The sequence below is a fragment of the Panthera tigris genome, chromosome B2, assembly GCF_018350195.1.
Source record: "Panthera tigris isolate Pti1 chromosome B2, P.tigris_Pti1_mat1.1, whole genome shotgun sequence".
NCBI classification, from domain to species: Eukaryota; Metazoa; Chordata; class Mammalia; order Carnivora; family Felidae; genus Panthera; species Panthera tigris.
In genome coordinates this window covers 11,023,266-11,046,329 of record NC_056664.1, presented here as the reverse complement: position 1 = coordinate 11,046,329, position 23,064 = coordinate 11,023,266, and positions in this window count along the sequence as shown.

Below are 23,064 nucleotides of genomic sequence, written 5' to 3'. Positions count from 1 at the left end.
AATGCAATGACTATATTAGAAACTTCAGCGTGTTTTAAGCAGGCTCCTGGGTGGGCCTTTGTGTGATTGTAAGACTTCATAATGCTTTAAGTTTTAAATTGTGGAAAGGACACTCCCCTCTTTACATAAGGGATAGTATTATTACTGATTTTTGTCGACTCTTGTACCAATTTTAGTGTTCAAAAAACCTCTTTTTAGTATATTATTTTTCTGAACAGGGAATATATTCATAAAGTATAAAGTTCAAGGAACACATAAGGGTATATAAGTTAAAAATTATCTTTGGGGCTCCTGAGTGACTCAGTCAGTTAAGCATCCGACCTTGGCTCAGGTCATGATCTCGTTGTTTGTGAGTTCGAGGCCCACGTTGGGCTGTCTGCTGTCAGCATGGAGCCTGCTTTGGATCCTCTGTCCCCCTCTCTCTCCCTCCCCTGCTCACACTTTCTCTCTCAAAAATAAACAAACATTAAAAAAAAAAAATATCCCTTTCATACTCCAGACACCCAGCTCATCTCCTGTGGGGTAAGAACGAATATTGCCACTTTATCTTCTGGGCCTAGAGAACATCCAGGCCCATATGCATGTATGGCAGAGTGGCCGGGGCACTGGCTTTGGGCCCAGACTACCTGCATTTCCGTCCTGGTTTTGCTGGTTGCTACATGTGACCTGGACCAACTAGCTAATTGTCTAGATGTCTTCATCCGTAGAATGGAATCAATAATCACAGGGTTGTTGGGGGGGTTAGATGAGATTATATATGTATATGACATAAATATAGGAAAGATGTACATATCATTTAGTGCGGTTCTGGCAAATAATAAATAATCAATAAGCGTTAGCTATTGCCAACCATATTTAGTTTCCATAGGAATTAAAAAAAAATTTTTTTTAACATTTATTCATTTTTGAGAGACAGAGAGCATGAACGGGGGAGGGGTAGAGAGAGAGGGAGACACAGAATCCGAAGCAGGCTCCAGGCTCCGAGCTGTCAGCCCAGAGCCCGACGCGGGGCTCGAACCCACGGACCGCGAGATCGTGACCTGAGCCGAAGTCGGTCGCTCAACCAACTGAGCCCGCCCCTCCATACGAAGTTTTTAAGGTAATCCTGTCACATTGATGAGAGACACGAGTCTTAGAAAGGCCAAGACATTTCCTAGGAGACTGTGCCTTATGACTCCGTGATACTGGGTGGGAGTTCCAACACCACGCTGGGCCGCAGAGCTTCCTAGATGAGCGTCGGTGTGGTTAAGTCAGATGGCTGTCTACGTGTCTTCCTTTCAGCCAAGTACGGGGTCAGTGCCAGGTGAATGTGAATGTAGAGGGACATGTAAGTGTTTGCTTGACAGCCTAATCAAAGTCGAATCTTCATTTGCGGTTTTAGGCAAGGACGGTTCACAAATGCACATAAATCCTGTTTCTACTTCAGGCGACTTCCGTTCTTCTCACCAGCGTTTACGGAGGCTTTGTGATATTCCATGCAGAACATGAGGCATAGCGGGTGAGAACACTAGACAGAGTCCCCCTGCCCCCACGATAGCCGGTGCAGTTTGCTCTCGTAGGCTTTTGTCCAGTGTGCCGTTTCCTTACGCTGATAGGTGTTTACGAAACATTTTTTGGCGGGGGTGGGGGGAATTCACTTCATTTGTGCTCACGGGCATGCACAAATAATTCTTAGAAACAACAGGCTTGGCTTTCATTGGGTGTGTCTGAGAACGTGCTACACATTTGGTGGTGTGGCCAGCTTTGAAGGCTTTGTGGGTTGCAAGCAGGCTGTGCGTGGTTTGCCCATAAAGAAGTCATTCTCAGGACAGCGCATAAAGGAGATTATGACCTTAACGATGTACAAAGAGAAAACAATAGGTATGGATTTTATTTTACTACTATTTTTTAAATCTTTATTTATTTTTGACAGAGAGAGACAAATCATGAACGGGGGAGGGACAGAGAAAGAGGGAGACACAGAATCTGAAGCAGGCTCCAGGCTCTGAGCAGTCAGCACAGAGCCCGACGTGGGGCTCGAACCCACAAACTGTGAGATCAAGACCCGAGCCAAAGTCAGATGCTCAACCGACTGAGCCACCCAGGCTCCCCAGTAGGTATGGATTTTAAATGGAACATATTAAAGATGGGAAATGTGGGTGCAGTCTGCCTTGAAACAATGTTAAATTATAGATGTCCTCAGCTACTATTTCTTGGATCCGGGAAGTAAAAATACAAGAAAACTTGAACCATTAATTCTGGTTTGCTTGACACATGTGGTCTGCTCAGCTTTACTTGCCCAGGGCAAATAAAACACATAGTGGAAGTTTCCAAAAATGATAAACTCCTCAATCAGTCAATCAGGCTTTTTTTCCCTTTTTTCTTTTCCTATTGGTAATGCTTGTTTTGCAAACTTGCTGACAAATCATGGTGGGAGCTCAATGAAGCAGGAATGAAGGATAGCATAGCTTAAATGTTCATTTATTCGTGTGATTTATTGCCTTCAATGAAAATCATTGCATTGCTTTTTTTGTCCTTTGGACCTTCTTGTAGACTTTATTACACTTTGTCTCCTTATCTACTCTCCTCACTCCTGGGATTCTGTGACTGTCTTGTACCTAACTCGCTTGTTCTTGGCCTTGAATGGGAACACATCTTTCATGGAAACCCTAGCATTTCCATCCCTGCTGCAGTTAAGGGTGGGATTCATTCACCTGCAGAAGTTTGCCTGCCTTTTTCAGTTCCAGTTAATGTCTTTGGGCTCAGGGCTGTCCATAGCCCACATAAAAAGACTGCGTAGCTCATATTCTAGAATCAGAGCCGTGTATCTGGAATGCTCATGCCATTGGGTACGTTCTTTACCAGACCTCCTGGACCTCTCATTGGAATTTGTCTGTGTGTCTGAGTCCCGGTGTCTTTTAGACCCTTTCTGTTCAGCTGTTCACAGAGTTCCAAGACCTCACTCAGTGTGTGCCCTGTGACCTGGCAGGTAGCACTGGATGTCTGGAACCCTGGAGGCCAGGCAGATTTCCTCGTGGCTCTTCTTAGATGTGCTGCTTGGGACTGGCATCATGTGATATCCCCAAACAGAGGTCGGAAAAAGGTGGTGCTTCGCAGCCCCTTGCCACTGTTTTCCCTCAAGAAACATGCAACGTGTGCCACTTGCCAAATCCTTAAAGTTCTTGGGGTTAAAGGCGCTGGATTTGCACCCCTTTCTCCCTCCTGTACCGCTTGCTACGCAGGGAGAAGTCTCAGGCAGGACAGAAGAAATCGCCTCTGTGTTTCCTCGCAGTAGTTGGAGGCATCGGCTCCTCTTTAAAGGCAGTGTTGTGTCATGTTATTTCTGAGTGGATGGACCTCACCGTTTGTCCTGACTTGTTAAGATCTGCCCTGAGAAGCAGAATGTCTGAATGAAACTCTTCTCCCTTCCCAGGACCTCAGGCAGCCCCGTCCTTTCTCTGAACCAAAGCTCCCCACGCCTCCTCCTTCCACAGCCAGTCCTGGTCACCCTGCGCTCAGCTTCCTCTAGCCCAACACCTCCCACTCCCTCCCATGGCTCATTCTTCGGTGTCCAGCCTGCCAAATCCCTTTGAAGCGTTCTTTGGCTGCTTTATATGTTTTTTTGTTTTTGTTTTTTTTTGTTGTTGTTTTTGCACAATGCTATTCAAGTGTTAACTTCCCACTATTGAGTAAGGTAGTATACCTAGTGTGCCCATGACAGTAGGGATGATATCTGAGTCTTGGACTAGATGCAGTGACATGCATGAAGCTCTTAGCCTAGCCCTTGGAACACAGGTGGGGATTCAATAAACATTAGCTTCCCTGATTTGATCCTTTCTGTGCTCTTTTTCTGGCAGCAAGTGATGTGCAAGTAGGCTCTCCAACTCTTGTTTGGTGAGCGCCATTACAGCATTGTGGATGGGAGAGTGGACCTTGGTTCTCAGCTATTTGGGTCCAAACTCGTCCTCCAGGTGACTTTGGGAGCTTACGTGATCTGCTTAACCTCTATGCCTCAATTTCCTGACTCTTAGATTAGCACTAAGAAGAGTTCCTTTTCGTAACGTTGTCATGAACATTAAATTAGTTACTGTATTAGGTGCTGTTAAGACCACGTGCCTGGTACATAGTCTAAGTAAGTGGGAGAAACATCCTGCTATATTGGTAAGAAGTGAGGCTAACGAGGTCACTGTGGTATAAAGCAGTGGGCTTTCATTACTAGGAAGCATCAAGTAAGATGAATTCCTCTCTCTCTACCTTTGGGAAAACCCAGGCCAATAGATGCATGGAATGAGGGCTCCAAAACCGTACTCAAAAGCTCCATTGGAGCAGCCTTCCCGGGAGCTGAGAGTTTCTGACTCAGCTAAGACAGATTCATTTCCAAACCCCAGTATAAAAATCACCCGGAGGGCACTTGTTAGACATACAGACTCAGGGTCTTGCCCCAGACAGACCTGCTGAATCAGAATCTTCAGGGAGGGACTTGGAATCTGATATCAAACAACCCAGACATACAGTATCACCTGGAAACACTAAATAATCACCCAAAAGTTTGAGGAAACATCGATGGCTGTGTCTCATACACTTGACTTTCTGATTTGATTGTTTTGGGGTCTTGGTGTACAGGCCTGAGGCATGAGGCATGAGGACTCTTCTTTTTTCTTTTTAAATCCTCTCACAGAAATCGAATGTGAACCACGGTTGAAATCCACTAACATCGAGAATCAAACTCAAGTCACTATTTCTCAGAATCTTTGGGGGTGTGTGTTGAAGATGTGGATTTATTTTTGTATTAAATTTTTTTTTATGTTTTATATTTGAAAGAGAAAGACAGAGCATGAGCAGAGGAGGGGCAGAGAGATGGGGACAGAAGCCGAAGCAGGCTCCAAGCTCCGAGCTGGCAGCACAGAGACCGCTGCGGAGCTCAAACTCCTGAACAGTGAGATCATGACTTAAGCCAAAGTCACACAGTTAACCGACTGAGCCACCTAGGTGCTCCCAAAATGCAGATTTATAAGCCTTAGCCCAGCCTGCTGAATCCGACCATGGGACTCTAGTACGAGGAGGTGGGGTGAGAGGGGAATAGGGGGAGTGAGACCCTAGAATTTGCATTAGAAACAGACCTTCCAGATGATTCTTTTGCATGCTGGACTTTGAGAACCACCCACTGAGCAGGGTTTTCCCTTGGTAGGCATGTGTCGAAGTGGCTGAATGAACGAAATGGAATCATTACTTCCTTGCTAGAGCAATCTGTTAGAAACTTGCTTATTCATAAGCTGTAAGTGGTTACATGAGTTTTCATTGCCTGCTCTCCTTTGATTGGTATAGCGTTTCTGGATGGTTGTCTCTTCCAATATGCTTTGATTTGACCTGGCAGAAATTGATGGGAGGTTATTTTGGGATTTTTGCATGGCTACGTGGATGTAACAGGCCAGACCACGGAACCAGGGAAGATGCTGTTGAATGCAGTTTGTAGTATGGCATGGAGTGCCTGTTAAAACCAAGGGTCTGAAGAGATTGAAGCTGGCCAAAAGGAGAAAGTAGAAGTTTGTAAGATGAAACGTTTTGTGTAGCTGTTCTAATGACGGGAAGCCCACTGCTTTCCTCAGAGGACCACCTGGCATGAGGGCTGGAATCTGGTCTGCTTTTGCTCACCACTGTGTCCCTGGGGCCTAACGTGTGCTTGGCACGCAATTGTGGCTCCATAAATAGCTGAGGAATGAGAATCCTTTCTATTGTGGCCACAGGGTAAGTGTGGTGTTTCCCCTTTTCCATTAAGACGAAGAGAAGTAACATTTCTTTAGAGAGAGAACTAGGAAATTGATACATACGAGATCAGTGCAAAGATTTATCAAGTTCCTTTGGAGGGAATGGCTCCTAGGTCTGCAAAACCAGCTGAGAAATGAATGGCAGGCATGTCATTTGCGTCTGTCAAGAATCTGTTCCTCCCACCGGAGGTAGGAGGAGAGGATTAAGTGTGGAAATGTAGATAAGAAGGGTCTCTGGAGCTGTAAATAGGTGGTACTTATGCAGACCCCATCAGGGGAAAGGCCGAATTGCCAAGGATAATGAACAACCACTGGGCATCACAGTGGGTTTCTCTCTATCATGGAAGTGGACACATCAGGCAGCCGAAGCCTGATGGCCTTAAGGAGTTAAGTGGTCAACTTCTCCCATGATCTGATTTATTCATATTCAGCTCACCAATAAAATCTGATGCTTTGGTTTCCTATGTAGCTTGTATACACCCTTGCTATTCAGAATGTGGTCCATGGGCCAAGAGAATTGACATACTTGGGAGCTTATTAGAAACACAGACTGTTGGGGCATCCGGGTGGCTCAGTCGGTTGAGTGTCTGACTCTTAATCTTGGCTCACGTCATTATCTCACAGTTTGTGATCTCAAGCCCTGTGTTGGGCTCTGTGCTGACCATGTGGAGCCTGCTTGGGATTCTGTCTCTCCCTCTCCCTCTCTCTCTCTTTTTCTGCCCATCCCCCGCTCACACACTCTCTCTCAAAATAAATAAAGTTTAAAAAAATGCAGACTCCCAGGCCACACCCCATCAAGCCCAGCATGTTGGGTTTGCCTGACAACGTGGCATTTTGTTTTTCTATATCATATTCACTGATGTTTAGTTGGGATGACTCAGCATCCCTGAGTTTGACTTCAAGATACTGATGGAGTAGTTGCCGAACCTGTAAGGCTGAGAGCTGACCCAGGGCAGAGGAGAATTCACCAAGGGAATGACGCTGAATGGGTGGCCAGTGGGCCTTCTTTGGGTGACCTGCCTTTGTGTTGTATGCTGTTGTTTAATTTCAGCACTGATGCCCACCATGCTGTTGCCTCGGATAACCGTGTGGGGCTGATCTCCGTTCTGGCACATAGACTGCAGTGCTCTCTCCTCCTTTATAACTGCCTGAGCTGCCTTCCTCCACCTGCTCTGCAGTCAGCCAGGACTCCAGCAGGTCCTGAGGATCTCCGAGATGGTGAAGAAAGGAATTGGACTTGTGGAAAGTCTATAGGGCACATTTGTCTATAGGTTAGTATTTTTTTTTTTAATTACCTGAAGTTTATACTTTATTCAGCCTTCCTTAGCTTTTACCTACCGTCCTCTTTTCTGTTCTAGGATCTCATCCAAGATACACATTATATTTTGTGTTCACCTCTCCTTAGGCTCCTCTTGGCACAGTTTCTCAGATTTATCTTGTTTTTAAGGTTAATTTTTTAATTTTTAAATTTTTGATAGAGCGAGCATGGGAGAGGCAGAGAGTGAGAATCCCAAGCAGGCTTTGTGCTGTCAGCACTGAGCCTGATGTGGGGCTTGAACTCACGAATTGTGAGATCATGACCTGAGCTGAAATCAAGAGTCAGATGCTCAACTGACTAAGCCACCTAGGCACCCCAGACTTTCATTGGTTTTGATGACCTTGACAGTTTTGAAGACTATCAGGTATTTTTTTTTTTTTAATGTTTATTTGTGAGACGAGACAGAGTGCAAGCAGGTGAGGGGCAGAGAGAGAGGGAGACGCAGAATCCGAAGCAGGCTCCAGGCTCTGAGCTGTCAGCACAGAGCCCGACACGGGGCTTGAACTCATGAAATCATGACCTGAGCCGAAGTCGGATGTTTAATCTACTGAGCCCCAAGGTCTATCAGGTATTTTTACATCACCTTCAATTGGGATTTGGGGGTTGTCGGATATTTTTCTCATACATCAACTGGCATTATGGGTTTTTAGGCGGGTGACGACAGAAGTAAGGTATCATTCTCATCATATCCTGTCAGTGGTGCATAAGATAACCATGGCTTTTCACTGTTGACATGGGCCTTGATTACCAGGCTGAGGTAGTGTTTGCGAGGTTTCTCCACTTGGAAGTTATTCTCTTCTTCCCCTTTCCCTAAAGTACTCTTGGAAGGAAGTTATTATGCAGTATCCACAATTAAGGACTACAGGGTCATGCTCCATTTCCTTGAGGGCAGAGTATCTACCTCAATTATCTAGAATTCTTCTGTATGGGAGATTGGACTATTCTCCATTGTTCATTCATTCAGCCATTTATTTCTCTCTGTATGAACTCATGAGTGACTATTTTATGCTTTGTGCTAGAACATAGTACTGCTTTCTTTTGTTGTTCAAATTATAGGTTGTTTTTAAGTTTATTTATTTATTTTTCAGAGAGGTAAAGGGAGAGAGAGAGAATCCCAAGCAGGCTCTGCACCACTGCGTGGAGCCGACGTGGGGCTCAAACCCACAAACCACAAGATCATGACCTGAACCGAAGTCAGGAGTTGGATACTTACCTGACTGAGCCAGCCGGGCACCCCTCGAATTATAGATTGTTTTCTTGAAGTCAACTCTAGGGGCACCTGGTGGCTCAGTTGGTTAAGCATCCGACTTCGGCTCAGGTCATGTTCTTGTGGTTCAGAAGTTTGAGTTCCACATCGGGCTCTGTGCTGACAGCTCAGAGCCTGGATCCTGCTTCGGATTCTGTGTCTCCCTCTCTCTCTGCCCCTCCCCTGCTCACACTCTGTCTCTTTCTCTGTCTCAGAAATGAATAAACATAGGGGCGCCTGGGTGGCTCAGTCGGTTGAGCGCCTGACTTTGGCTCAGGTCATGATCTCGCGGTTTGTGAGTTCGGACCCCGCGTCGGGCTCTGTGCTGACAGCTCAGAGCCTGGAGCTCTTTCAGATTCCGTGTCTCCCTCTCTCTCGGCTCCTGCCCTGCTCACGCTCAGTCTCTCTCTGTCTCTCAATAATAAATAAATGTTAAGAAAAAAATAAAAAAAAAGAATAAACATGAAAAATAAATTAAAGTCAACTCTACTGCCCAACATGGGGCTTAAACTCATTACCCTGAGATCAAGAGTTACATGCTTTACCAACTGAGCCAGGCAGGTGCTCCATTTTTTTTTTTTTTTAAGGTCCATTGGAAATATAAGACTTTGTAGTTGATAGTATAGGCCTGCCTGCATGCAAAGGAGATAACTGGTAACTGGTATGATTTCAGTGGGTCTTAACACCAATCCAAAAATTGGTGCCATTTGAAAAACTTAGTCACCCTCATATTTGTTTGCTAGACCTGCCATGACAGAGTTCATGGCTTAAACAATGGAAATTAATCTTCTCAGTTCTGGAAGCTAGAAGTCTGAAATTAAGGTGTCAGCAGGGTTGATTTATTTTTGAAGCTTCTCTCCTCAGTCCATGGATGGCCATCTTCTCCCTGTGTCTTTACGTGGTCTTCTGTCTGTACCTATGTATGCCTTAATCTTGTCTTATAAGGACACTAATTATATTTAATTAGGGCCCACCCTAATGACCTCGTTTCAACTTAATTACCTTTTTCAAGATCCTGTCTTCAAACGTCACATTCGAGGTACTGGGGGGGTTAAGACACCAACATATGAGTTGGGGGTGGGGGGACACAATTCAGCTCATTATACTCCTTAAAGGAGTCTCAAATAGATACACATTTCCTGCAGGCATCACCTAGAAGGGGCACCACTGGATATGCTCTCCCGTTTGTCTTACTAACACTGTCATTGTCACCAAGAAGCAATAGTGTACGTCCTCTAGGACGGTCTGAAAAATTGGCAGTTGGGGGTGGGGGATTTGGAGTCAGCCGGTTTGCAATGAGGATGCTATGATTTGGGACCCTAGGCTGTGGGCAGCATGAGGCCACGGGGGGCCTAGGTGGTTATGGGATAAGGAGAGAAGTTCAGGGCAAGCTGCATAAAGTAGGTAGTGGGACCCTAAAATAGGAAGTTTGCGGTGACCTACTTTCTGTGCAACATGGTTCTGCCCATTATTGAAAAGCATCTTGCTTTAGCTGCTCGATCACACACAAAGTCTATAAGAATGGCCTCAAGGTCAAATATATGTAAGAAAATTGGGTGATTTATATTTCAAGAGTGTCTGCGTCTTTGTATACCTGCTATTCAATGTGATGTAAAAGAACCTCGGTGTCTATTTTTAGCCTAGGCTTGGGTTAAAAAAACCCGACTTGATGTGTACCTTACCCAGAAGGGGATGGGTATTGTGCACTGAATGTATGTCCCTTGATCTTAAACCCAGTCTCTGAAGCTAACTGATTCCATTGTGACATCGTAGACAACAGACCCCGCTGGTGCATGTGGTTTGGTGTCTTCAGTTGATTCAACCATGGCGGAAGATAATGGAGTGTTAGAGCTTCGTGTTTCCTGTCGCTTTCATCTTCTGAGGCCGGTAACAATTTGGGGCGCCGTACAACAATGAGGTTGATTTAAGCAAAAGGGAGCAAGATGGAATGTAGGCAGCCTGAGCTGTGTTGTTGATTTATTCAGCTGTGCCAGAGTCTACAAGTTGCCTTCCCAAATTCCATTTGCAACTTCTTTTTTAGCAACAGAATCTTTAGTCCTTAACTAATTTGGATTTAAATAAAATAAAATAAAACACCTTTAGTCCTGTTAAAAATTACACTTGGGACACCGGGGTGGCTCAGTCAGTTGGGCATCCAACTTCGGCTCAGGTCATGATCTCATAGTTGTGAGTTCAAGCCCCGCATCGGGCTCTGTACTGACCGCTCAGAGCCTGGAGCCTGCTTCAGATTCTGTGTCTCCCTCTCTCTGCCCCTCCCCCACTCACATTCTGTTTCTCTCTGTCTCAAAAATAAACATAAAAAAAACAAACAAAAAAACCCCACAAAAAACTATGCTTGCCTGCCTCCATTCCAGCCAAGTGTGGCCACATGATGATGATATCCTACCCATAGAGTGTAAGTGTTTGGAAAATTCCAGAAAGGCCATTCAAAAAGGGGGGCACACATTCTTTTGCTCTTTCTCCTTCCCTCCCCCTTCTAGTCTTGAATGTGATGGCTGGAGTGCCAGCAGCCATCTTGGACCAGGAAGTGATCTTGAAAGCAGAAGCCCAACCTAGGATTATAGAGCAAGAAGACAGATTGAGCACAAGCCCTGGAGAACCCAAGGAGCTGTTATACATGTACTAGTATGGGCAGACTTTCAAAAAACCCATTTTTAATACAGAAGAAAACAAGCACTTCTGTCTTAAGATACTGCTATTTTTTTCTTTTATATGCTGTCAAACTGAATTCTTTTTTTAAAAAATATTTATTTATTTTTGGTGAAGCACAAATGGGGGAGGGGCAGAGAGAGGGGGACAGAGGATCTGAAGGGGGCTATGCGCTGACAGGCTGACAGCAGCGAGCCCAATGTGGCACTTGAACTCACGACCTGCACGAGATCATGACCTGAGTTGAAGTCGGATGCTCAACCGACTGAACCGCTCAGGTGCCCCAAACCTGATTCTTAATGAAGCTTGGGTACCCATTAAAATTGTCTAGGGAATGTATTTAAATATACTACTGCCTGGGCCCTACCCCCTGAGATTCTGATTTTATTGGTCTGGCAAAAAAGACAGACAAGTGTTGTTCTTAAAAAGCGCCCTTAGGTGATTCTAATGTGTGACCTGGGGTTGGGAACCACTGTCTTCACTTACACTCTGTCTCTCTAAGTAACTACTGTGTTTTAAGAATTGTGATATCTTTCTCTTTTTTTAAAAATGTTTATTTTTGAGAGACAGAGCACCAGGTGGGGAGGGACAGAGGGAGAGGGGGACAGAGGATCCAAGCCTGATGTGGGGCTTGAACTCACAAACTGTGAGATCTTGACCTGAGCCGAAGTCGGACATGCCACCGACTGAGCCACCCAGGCGCCCCAAGAATTGTGATTTCTGATATCACTGGGGCAGTTGTTCTATTTCTGTAGCTCTGTTAGGGAAAGGAACAATACTAGGGATAATCTGAAAGAGAACTAATTTGAAACAATTTTGGGGACTGGGATGATAATGCAGATATGGACATACTCCGAGAGCCCATAAAGCATCATCACAATGCAGTATCTGTGATGGCTACACAATGTGCCTTTATTTCTGAGGAAAGAGTGAAACTCTAGCCCTCCACACTTCCTTTCCTTTTACCAAATCTAACCATGCTTCCCCTGGGGATTACGAGGAATTTAGCAACAGAGTGTAGGGAGGTAAATACATTCCTTTAAAGCTGAGCTGGATTGAGGGAGAACAAGGGCAGCTTTCGATTTTTATTTTCCATTAATACTATTGATGCTTAGGTCTCTGAGGGGAATTAATGGGGATAAAATCCCAACCTAATTTCTCAGAATATCAGTTACAACTATTTGACAATGAATTCTCCCTTGTTATAGTGTTTAGTTCCGATCCTTTTTTCAAGGTCATAAGACTGCTGACCCCTAGTTTTATTTCACAATTCATACCATAAAGATAGTGATTTATATAGATCACTGATATTCCTGACTTTGTGTTTGTCAACGGCAAGATCAGTTTTTGTCTTGTGGTAAGAGAAGTTTCAGGGGCGAAGAGGATGTCAAAACTCCCCTTCCTCCCAGTTTCTTCTGAGTTATTTGCTATAACTCTTCAACAAGAAATTCAAGAGTGAGAAGTGAATAACCAAGCAGTGTGTGTGATCAATTTGACTGTGAATGATGAAGAAAGTTAACATACTGTGTTTTATTCTTTTTTTTAAGTTTATTTCCTTTGAGTGAGAGAGAGAGACACAGAGCAAGTGGGGGAGGGGCAGAGAGAGAGAGAGAGAGGGAGAGAGAGAGACACAGAGCAAGTGGGGGAGGGGCAGAGAGAGAGAGGGAGAGAGAGAGAGAATTCCAAGCAGGTTCTGTACTGTCAGCATGGAGCCCGATGTGGGGTTTAACCTCATGAACTGTGAGATCGTGACCTGAGCCAAAACTAAGAGTCGGATGCTTAACCAGCTGAGCCACCCAGACACCCCTGTGTTTTATTCTTTTGATAGCAGTTTCCATCTGAGCCTCTTAGTATTTTAGAAATAATGATCATTATATGACCTATGTATTATTACGTTAAAAATAACCAGTAGGTTAGCAATGTAGTGAGAAACAAAAGTGCCTTTGTGGGGACCATGGGATTCAGCATCATAGGCCAAGGGAACCAGGAGGAATTTTGACACCATGCACATCAGATTACAGGCATATAAACCTTGGTGCAGTGGTCTGTGAACCAGCTCCAGCCCCTCTCAGCCATGGTCTCTCTGGAAAACACTGTCTTAGACAATCACCCATAGATGGGGAAGCTTTTGTGAAAGTTCCGTGTTCAGAGGAAAAATTTCAGCCCGTTGTTGGGGCAAAAACATAGGAGTTTGGACATATTATATAATGATAAAGGGGTCATTTATCAAGAAGATATAACAGTCGTAAATATATATGCATCCAACATCAGAGCACCTAAATATGTTTAAGCAAATACTAACAGATCTGAAGGAAGAAATAGACAACAGTACAATAATAGTAGGGGATTCCCACATCCCACGTTACAATGGATAGATCAGCGAGACGGAAATCAACAAGGAAACGTTGGACTTAAACCATACTTTAGACCAAATGCACCTAACAAACGTATAAATAGGATATTCTGTCCAACAGATGGCACACATACTCTCAAGTGCACGTGGAACAGTGCCCAGGATAGATCATCCGACAGGTCACACAACGAGTCTCAGCCAATTTAAGAAGATTGAAATCATACCAACTATCTTTTCCAACCACAATGGTATGAAACTAGAAATCAGTAACAGAAGGAAAGCTGGAACATTCACAGACATGTGGAAGTTAAACAATGTATTTCTGAACACTGATGGGTAAAAAAAAAAAAGGAAAATATAAAAATATTAAAATGTAGGAAAATGGAGACATATCATACCAAAACCTATAGGATGCAGCAAAAGCAGCTCTACAAGGCAACTTTATAGCAATCAGTGCCTACATGAGGGTGAAAGATCACAGAGGGGTGCCTGGTGGCTCAGTCGGTTAAGCCCACGTCATGATCTCATGGTTCATGAGTTCGAGCCCCGCGTCAGGCTCTGTGCGGACAGCTCAGAGCTTGGAGTCTGCTTCAGATTCTGTGTCTCCCTCTCTCTTTGCTCCTCCCCCACTCACACTCTGTCTCTCTCTCTCTCTCTCTCAAAAATAAACATTAAAAAAATTAAAGAAAAAAGGTCGCAAATAATTTTATGTCTCAAGAAACAAGGGGGAAAAAAGGAACAGCCTAAGCTTAAAGTGAGCAAAAGGAAGAAATAACAAAGATCAAAGCAGAAATAAATGAAATAGAGGCCAGAAACACCATGAAAAACATTAATAAAACTAGGAGCTGGTTTTTTGAAAGGGTAAATAAAATTGACAAACTTTTAGCTAGACTAAAAGAAAAACAAGACTCGGGGCACCTGGGTGGCTCACTTGGTTAAGTGTCCAACTCTTGACCTCGGCTCAGGTCATGATCTCACGGTTTGTGAGTTCGAGTCCCACAACAGGCTCTGCACTCACAGTGTGGAGCCTGCTTGGGATTCTGTCTCTCCTTCTCTCTGCCCCTTCCCCACTTTCTCTCTCTCTCTCTCTCTCTCTCTCAAATAAATAAACTTAAAAAAAAGAAGACTCATGTAAATAAACTCAGGAATGAAAGAGAAGACATTGTAACAGATAAAACGGACATGTAAAGGATGAGAAAAGATTATTATGAACAGTTATGTGCAAACAAATTGGAAAACCTAGAAGAAATGGATAAATTCCTAGACACATACATGGTGCCAAACTAAATTATGAAGAAATAGAAAATCTGAACAGACCCATAAGGACATTGAATTAGTAATCAAAAACCTCCCAGCAAAGGAAAGTCCAAGATGAGAAGGTTTCACTGGAGAATTCTACCAAACATTTAAAGAGGAATTAACACCATTTCTTTTCAAACTTTTTCAAGAATTGAGGAGTGAACACTTCCAAACTCATTTTTTAAAGATTTTATTTTTTTATTTTTATTAAAGAAAATTTTTTTGCATAGTTGTTTTATTTTTTTTTCAATATATGAAATTTATGGTCAAATTGGTTTCCATACAACGCCCAGTGCTCATCCCAAAAGGTGCCCTCCTCAATACCCATCACCCACCCTCCCCTCCCTCCCACCCCCCATCAACCCTCAGTTTGTTCTCAGTTTTTAAGAGTCTCTTATGCTTTGGCTCTCTCCCGCTCTAACCTCTTTTTTTTTTTCCTTCCCCTCCCCCATGGGTTTCTGTTAAGTTTCTCAGGATCCACATAAGAGTGAAAACATATGGTATCTAGACAGATACCTGTCTCTGTATGGCTTATTTCACTTAGCATCACACTCTCCAGTTCCATCCATGTTGCTACAAAGGGCCATATTTCATTCTTTCTCATTGCCACGTAGTACTCCATTGTGTATATAAACCACAATTTCTTTATCCATGCATCAGTTGATGGACATTTAGGCTCTTTCCATAATTTGGCTATTGTTGAGAGTGCTGCTATAAACATTGGGGTACAAGTGCCCCTATGCATCAGTACTCCTGTATCCCTTGGGTAAATTCCTAGCAGTGCTACTGCTGGGTCATAGGGTAGGTCTATTTTTAATTTTTTGAGGAACCTCCACACTGTTTTCCAGAGTGGCTGCACCAATTTGCATTCCCACCAACAGTGCAAGAGGGTTCCCGTTTCTCCACATCCTCTCCAGCAACTATAGTCTCTTGATTTGTTCATTTTGGCCACTCTGACTGGCATGAGGTGATATCTGAGTATGTTTTTGATTTGTATTTCCCTGATGAGGAATGACGTTGAGCATCTTTTCATGTGCCTGTTGGCTATCCGGATGTCTTCTTTAGAGAAGTGTCTATTCATGTTTTCTGCCCATTTCTTCACTGGGTTATTTTTCGGGTGTGGAGTTTGGTGAGCTCTTTATAGATTTTGGAGACTAGCCCTTTGTCTGATATGTCATTTGCAAATATCTTTTCCCATTCCGTTGATTGCCTTTTAGTTTTGTTGGTTGTTTCCTTTGCTGTGCAGAAGCTTTTTATCTTCATGAGGTCCAGTAGTTCATTTTTGCTTTTAATTCCCTTGCCTTTGGGGATGTGTCAAGTAAGAAATTGCTATGACTGAGGTCAGAGAGGTCTTTTCCTGCTTTCTCCTCTAGGGTTTTGATGGTTTCCTGCCTCACATTCAGGTCCTTTATCCATTTTGAGTTTATTTTTGTGAATGGTGTGAGAAAGTGTTAAAGAAATTTTTTAATGTTTATTTTTGAGAGAGAGAGAGAGAGACAGACAGACAGAGTGTGAGTGGGGGAGGGGCAGAGAGAGAGGGCGATAAGAGAATCCGAAGCAGGTTCCAGGCTCTGAGCTGTCAGCACAGAGCCCCATGTGGAGCTCAAACCCACAGACCACGAGATCATGACCTGAGCTGAAGTCAGACGCTTAACCGACTGAGCCACCCAGGGGCCTTAAAGATTTTATTTTTAAGTCATTTGTACACCCACCGTTGAGATCGAACTCACAACCCTGAGACCAGGAGTCACATGCTCTACCGATTGAGCTAGTCAGTCACGTCCCAAACTCATTTTATGAGGCCAGTATTACCCTGCTACCAAAGGCAGGTAAGGACACTACAAGAAAAAAAAACACAGGCCCAAATCCTTGATGAATATAGATGCATAAATCATCAACAAAATATGAGCAGACTGAATTCAGCAGTGCATTAAAAGCCACATGAACAAGTGGGATTTATTCCTGGGATGCAGGGATGTTTCAACATACAGAAATCAATCAATGTGATACACCACAGTAATAGAATGAAAGACAAAAATCAATTATAATCTCAATACACAGAAATTGACAAAATGCAACATCCTTTCATTATAAAGACTCTCACCAAATTAGGTATAGAAGGAATGTGCTTCAACATAATAAAGGCCATATATGACGGCTTCACAGGTAACATCATACTCAAATATGAAAAGCTGATAGCTTTTCCTCTAAGCTCAGTAATGTAACAATGACATTCATTCTTAACACTTCTATTTAACATAGTTGGAAGTCCTAGCCAGAGCAATCAGGCAAAAAAATAAAAATAAATCAATAAAAATTCTTGGATAGGAAGAAATAAAATTATCTATGCAGAAAATCATAAAGAGTCCATCAAAAAATAGGACTAGCAACAAATTCAGTAAAGTTGCTGGATACAAAATCAGCATACAGAAATCAGTTGCATTTCTATACACTAACCATAAGCTATGAAAAGAAATAAAACAATCTCATTCTCAAGAGCACCAAAAACAATAAAATACTTAGGAATAAATTTAACTGAGAGGTGAAAGATCTTCACACTGAAAACTTTAAGACTTCGATGAAAGAAATTGAAGAAGACACAGCTAACTGGAAAGATATCCTATGTTCAGGGATCGGAAGAATTAATACTATTAAAATGTCCATCCTCTTCAAAGCCATCTATAGATTCAACTCAAATCCCTGTCAAAATTCCAATGACATTTTTCACTGAAATTAAAAAAAAAATCCTGAAATTTGTATGAAACTGCAAAAGACCTGAATAGCCAAAGCAATCCTGAGAAAGCGGAACAAGACCAGTGGCATCACACCCCCTTGCTTCACACCTTTACTACAAACCATGTGGTCTGGGCTTTATAAAAACAGACACATCGATCAGTGGAAGAGAATAGCCCAGAGATAAACCTTCACATGTACAGTCAACATTTGACAAGGGAGTCAATAATACTCAATTGGAAAATAATAGGGTTTTCAATAAGGGACTTGGGAAAACAGGATATCCATGTGCAGAGGAATGAAATTGGACCCCTGTCTTACATGCTTGAAATAGATTAAAGATTTAAACCCAAGACCTAAAACCCGCAAAGTCCTAGAAGAAAACATAGGAGAAAAGTTGTCACTGGTCATGGCAATGACTTTCTGGATATGATACCAGAAGCACAAGCAACAAAAACAAAAATTAGTAAGTGGAGCTGTACCAAACTGGGAAGCTGCTTCTTCATGGCAAAAAAAAAAAAAAAAAAAAAAAAAAAAAAAAGGCAACCTATGGGAGAAAATATTTGCAAACGAGGCATCTGATAAGAGCTCATACAAAAACCAAAAAAAAAAAAAAACAAAAAACAAAAAACAAAAAAACCCACAACCCTAAAAACAGTCTGATTAAAAAATGGGCAGAGGAACTGAATAGACATTTCTCCAAAGAAGACGTACAAATGGGCAACAGATACATGAAAAGGCGCTCAACGTCACTCATTGTCAGGGAAAAGCAAATCAGAACCACAAGGAATGTCACCTCACACTAGTTAGAAGGGCTGAGCTCACACAGATAAATAACAAGTGTTGGTGAGGATGTGGAGAAAAGGCAACCCTCGTGCCCTGTTGGTGGGAATATAAATTGGTGCAGGCACTATGGAAACAGTATGGAGTTTCCTCAAAAAATTAAAAATAGAACTACCGTATAATTCCACAATCCCACTCTTGGGTGCCTATTGAAAAGAATGAAAACAGTATATCAAAGAGATATTTGCATTGCCATGTAGCCTCATTGACAATAGCCAAGCTACGGAAACAACCTCACGGCCTATTCATGGATAAATGAATAGAGATGTGAGGTGCACGCGTGCGCGCGCGCACACACACACACACATACACACACACACATAATGAATGTGTTTGGGGGATCTGATATACAGTATGGTGATTATAGTTAATAATATTGTATTATATACTTGAAAGTTGTTAAGAGAGTAGATCTTTAATGCTCTTGCCATAAAAAAAGGAATGGTTATGTAAATTAGAGGAGATGTTAGCAGAAGCTACATGGTAATCATTTAGAAATATGTAAGTGTATCAAATCAACACATTATGCACCTTAAACTTATACAATATTATATGTCATATACTTAATAAAGCTGGAAAAATGGAAATATATTACTTTAGAAATCTCACTACATTAGTACTTCCAAAAAGCACTACGTTTTGTACATAATAGTCTCTCCTCTTCAGACTTATTTTGTGGTGAATTGTCATTTAGCAGTTTATTTTAAATGTATGAATTTAGCAATTTATAATTGTAAAAGCGTCCTAATTTTAGCTAATTATTTTTAGGCTGGATTATCCTAATGTAGTTCTGCTCTCTTATTTATTTATTTATTTATTTATTTAATGTTTATTTATTTTTGAGACAGAGAGAGACAGAGCATGAACGGGGGAGGGCCAGAGAGAGAGGGAGACACAGAATCTGAAACAGGCTCCAGGCTCTGAGCTGTCAGCCCAGAGCCCGACGCGGGGCTCGAACTCATGGACCGTGAGATCATGACCTGAGCCAAAGTCGGACGCTTCACCGACTGAGCCACCCAGGCGCCCCTCTGCTCTCTTATTTAAAATGCTCTGGTATCTTATCCCATCACCCAGCAATCATTAGGTTTATTAGTAGCCTAACTTTATGGCTCCTTCAAGATTATATTGTGTACTGTAATAAAAATGCTGAATCATCCTCATATTTGCGTATTTATGTATCTAATGTAATTTATTCCTCCAGAGTCTATCCAGTTAGCAAAACGAGCAAACATTTGAATTATTAAGGGCTGAATAAAATACTTTCTTTCTGCTGTGGATCAATTTTTATTTTTTTTACTTTGCATTGAATCATCACTTAGTTTTCTTAAAAGGGCAAAAAATCCCAGCAGATCCATAAGCTGGACTTGTACTCCAGGGCATTGCACATTCTTACAGAACGAGATCAGAAATAGACCAAAGGAATTATGTCATTAGCATTGCCTCTTACAGGGTCTACAAAGGGAATAAAAAGGAGTACGTATTCTTTACCCTGTAAGCAGCAAACTCAGATGTAATTTGGGTTAAAAATATAAATAGGTAAGTTTGATAATTTATTGTTTGAGAGGCTTATTGACTTATTATGGAGAAGTAACATATTGCTAACATTCAAACAGGTCTAGTTTGATCGATTGTTCCAGTTTGCTGGGACTGGGAAGTTTTCCGGGACACAGGAATTTCGGTACTAAAACAGAGAAAGTCCTGGGCAAACTTGGGCCAAGTCGATCACTATCTGGCTGGTCTGACCCGGGTACCGGCTCTGACATTTCTCTGAGTTCTAAATTAGACCTGTTCTCAGCAACTCCCATCATAATTGTAACCAATAGTATTTGCTAATACTCCAGGGTTTGTAATCGCTTTCCTGATGAGCACCTGGAATCAAAGTGAGGACAGATGTGCATGCCCCACTGCAGAATCTCACCTGGTGGTCAGAGTTTAAGGAACAGGTGCCCCTTCTTACCTAAGGCTAGTTCTACTCTTGGACTCGTGTCCAGTCCCTTCCTATCTCCTCAGTGGCCTTTTTCTGTAACTTATCCTACACTCTTCAGGATCTTCTCTTTCACATTTGCTCTTGAACATGCATTTAAAAAAGTATTTGACGAATTCCACATGCCTCTCTGGGTACCAATTTATCTCATCTTTATAATCAGATAACTTGACCATGCTGCCTCCTTGCTACCTCCATTTCCTAACCTCTTGCTTGCTTTCCAGCCGATTCCAAGCAGCATTCATTCCTTCCACTTTCTGAAACTTGTCTTATTGAAGTCAATATTGACTTTTAATGTTACTGATCCAGTGGAACCATCTGGTCTTTTCCTTGCTTCAGCTTTTACCAGCATTTGATTCTGTAGTCTTCTCTTGGTTTCTCAGGACTTTCTCTTACTGTGGCTTTCAGGTACTACATTTGCTTGGTTCCTTGGTTTTCCTCCTACCTCTCTGGCTATTTCTTTTTTTATCTTTCACTATTTTTTTTTCTTTGTTATCTCTTTTTCCTTTATTCACTAGTGCCCCCAAGGGGTTAGGTTCTAAGTCCTTTTCACCTCAGACTTGAATTACTCTGTAGATTATACCGTTACCATCCATGGCTTCAATAAATAAGCAGACACTCCTAAATTGGTATTTTCATACACCTCTTGTCAAGAGCCTACTAGTTGTTTTCACTTGTATATCCTACCTTGAATTCATTGTGCTTAAATATGAACTTGGCTTTATCCACCCAATTGCTCTTATCAGAAACATGGAGGTCAGCACTGAGTACTTGAACTTTCATTACTCTTAACAGATATAAGAAACAACAAGTTCAAGTACTGAGTTCAGAACTTTCAGTTCTATTAATCCCCTAGTTCTGTCAATTCTATTTTTTTTAAATGTTTATTTTTGAGAGGGAGAGAGAGAGAGAGAGAGCGAGCAGGGGAGGAGCAGAGAGAGAGGGAGACAAAGAATCTGAAGTAGGCTCCAGGCTCCGAACTGTCAGCACAAAGCCTAATGCAGGGCTCGGACTCATGAACCATGAGATCATGAACTGAGCCAAAGTCAGATGCTTAACCAACTGAGCCACCCAAGCACCCCAGTCAATCGTATTTCTTAATAATGGCGAAGCTGTTTACTTTTCTCCAACCCCATTGCTACCACCAGTCTCATTTCTCACCTGGACTACTGAAACAGATTCTTACCTAGAAGCACCTATATTAAATTTCGCTTCTGTTCAACCAATTTCTACATTGCAGTCGGGGTGCTATTTAAAAAGTAAAGATCTGGTGAAGTGAAGCTGTTTACAAAGGCTTCCCATGGGTTTTTAGTTCAACGTTTAAGCCTGCAAATTCCTTCTCAATCATCTGGTCTAATCTCAAAGCACTCTTCCTTAACTTCTCTATAATCCAGCCCCATTGAATAATTCTATACATTCTTCAAATGCATCAGGGTTTTTTTTTGCCCTCTGCCCTTTAAATATGCAGTTTTCTCTACCTTGAAACACTTTTTTCATTGTATAACTCTACTTACTTTAGTATTTATTTCCTGGCTCTTATTTATATCTAGGTCCCAGTTTAAAGGTCATTTCCATAGGGAGGTCTCTCCTCACCCCCATGGACCAGTATCTCAACTGTGGCTCCACAATAGAATCACCTGGGGACATGTTAAACTATCAATGATCCGCTTTACCTGTGCTGGGATAGGGTGTGAATCAGAATTACCTAGAGGTCTTGTTAAAACCACCAGGTAGCTCTGATGCTGCCTTTATGAGAAACACACTTGGAAACCATTGCTCCAAATTAGACTAAATTTGGGCTCCAGCCAAGTGCTTCTGTAGTATCTGTGCATCTCTTAGCATGGCACTCAAATGTTTTATTATTATCACTTTTAAGAAATGATCTTTTCTGCTAGAAAGGAAAGACAGTTCTCTCTTTGTGAAGTGAAGCTCTCTGGCTTTCTTGTTTACCTTTGTATCCCTAGGTCTAGCACTGTGCCCGCCACACAAGGATTTGCTCAGTATTTGTTGAATGAATGAATAAAAGGCTATGTTTGAGTAAGAAGGTGGTATCTAGATGATCTACAACTCAAGGCAATAATAATATAGAGATAAAGCTGACGTTTTCTATTACCTATCTTTAACTTGTTTCTAGTTTATTTTTGGTTTTCATCCAAGATCTTATTGAGGGCAGTGCCTTGAGATGTCTGTATTCTAATTCTTCTTTCTTAAAAAGCTTATTCATTTATTTTACAAGGGGGGGAGAGGGAGAGGGAGAGGGAGAGACAGAGAGAGAGGGAGGGAGGGAGGGAGGGAGGGAGAGAGAGAGAGAGAGAGAGAGAGAGAGAGAGAGAGAGAGAGAGAGAGAGAATGAATCCCAGGCAGGCTCCACACTGTTAGCACAGTGCCTCATGTGTGGCTCGAACTCACTAACCGTGAGAGCATGATCTGAGCCAAAAGCATGAGTCAGATGCTTAGTCGACTGAGGCACTCACGTGCCCCTATTCTAATTCTCCTTCTTATTGCTACCGCTACATTACTCTTAACAGATATAAGAAACAACAAGTGAATATATTTTGGCTGATTGGGGTGCAGGACAATTCCATGAAGATCCAACACTTAATTGTGCTGTGTACATGTGTGTGCTCACATGTTTGTGTGTATGATGGTATATAATTTACAAATGACTTAGAGTAGAAGAGAAAGAAGACCAGAAATTGTGCCTTGGGTAGAGCTCCACTGCCAAAAATTTAATTCTCTAGACTCGACCCAGCAGAAACTTTCTTCAGCCCCAGTAGGGTTGTAGAAATGATGTTTTGGGGAATGTTCTGAACTGGATTCAAGTCCTTTTACTGCTTGCACACTATCTCGAATTTTGTTTCAAGTTTGATTTAT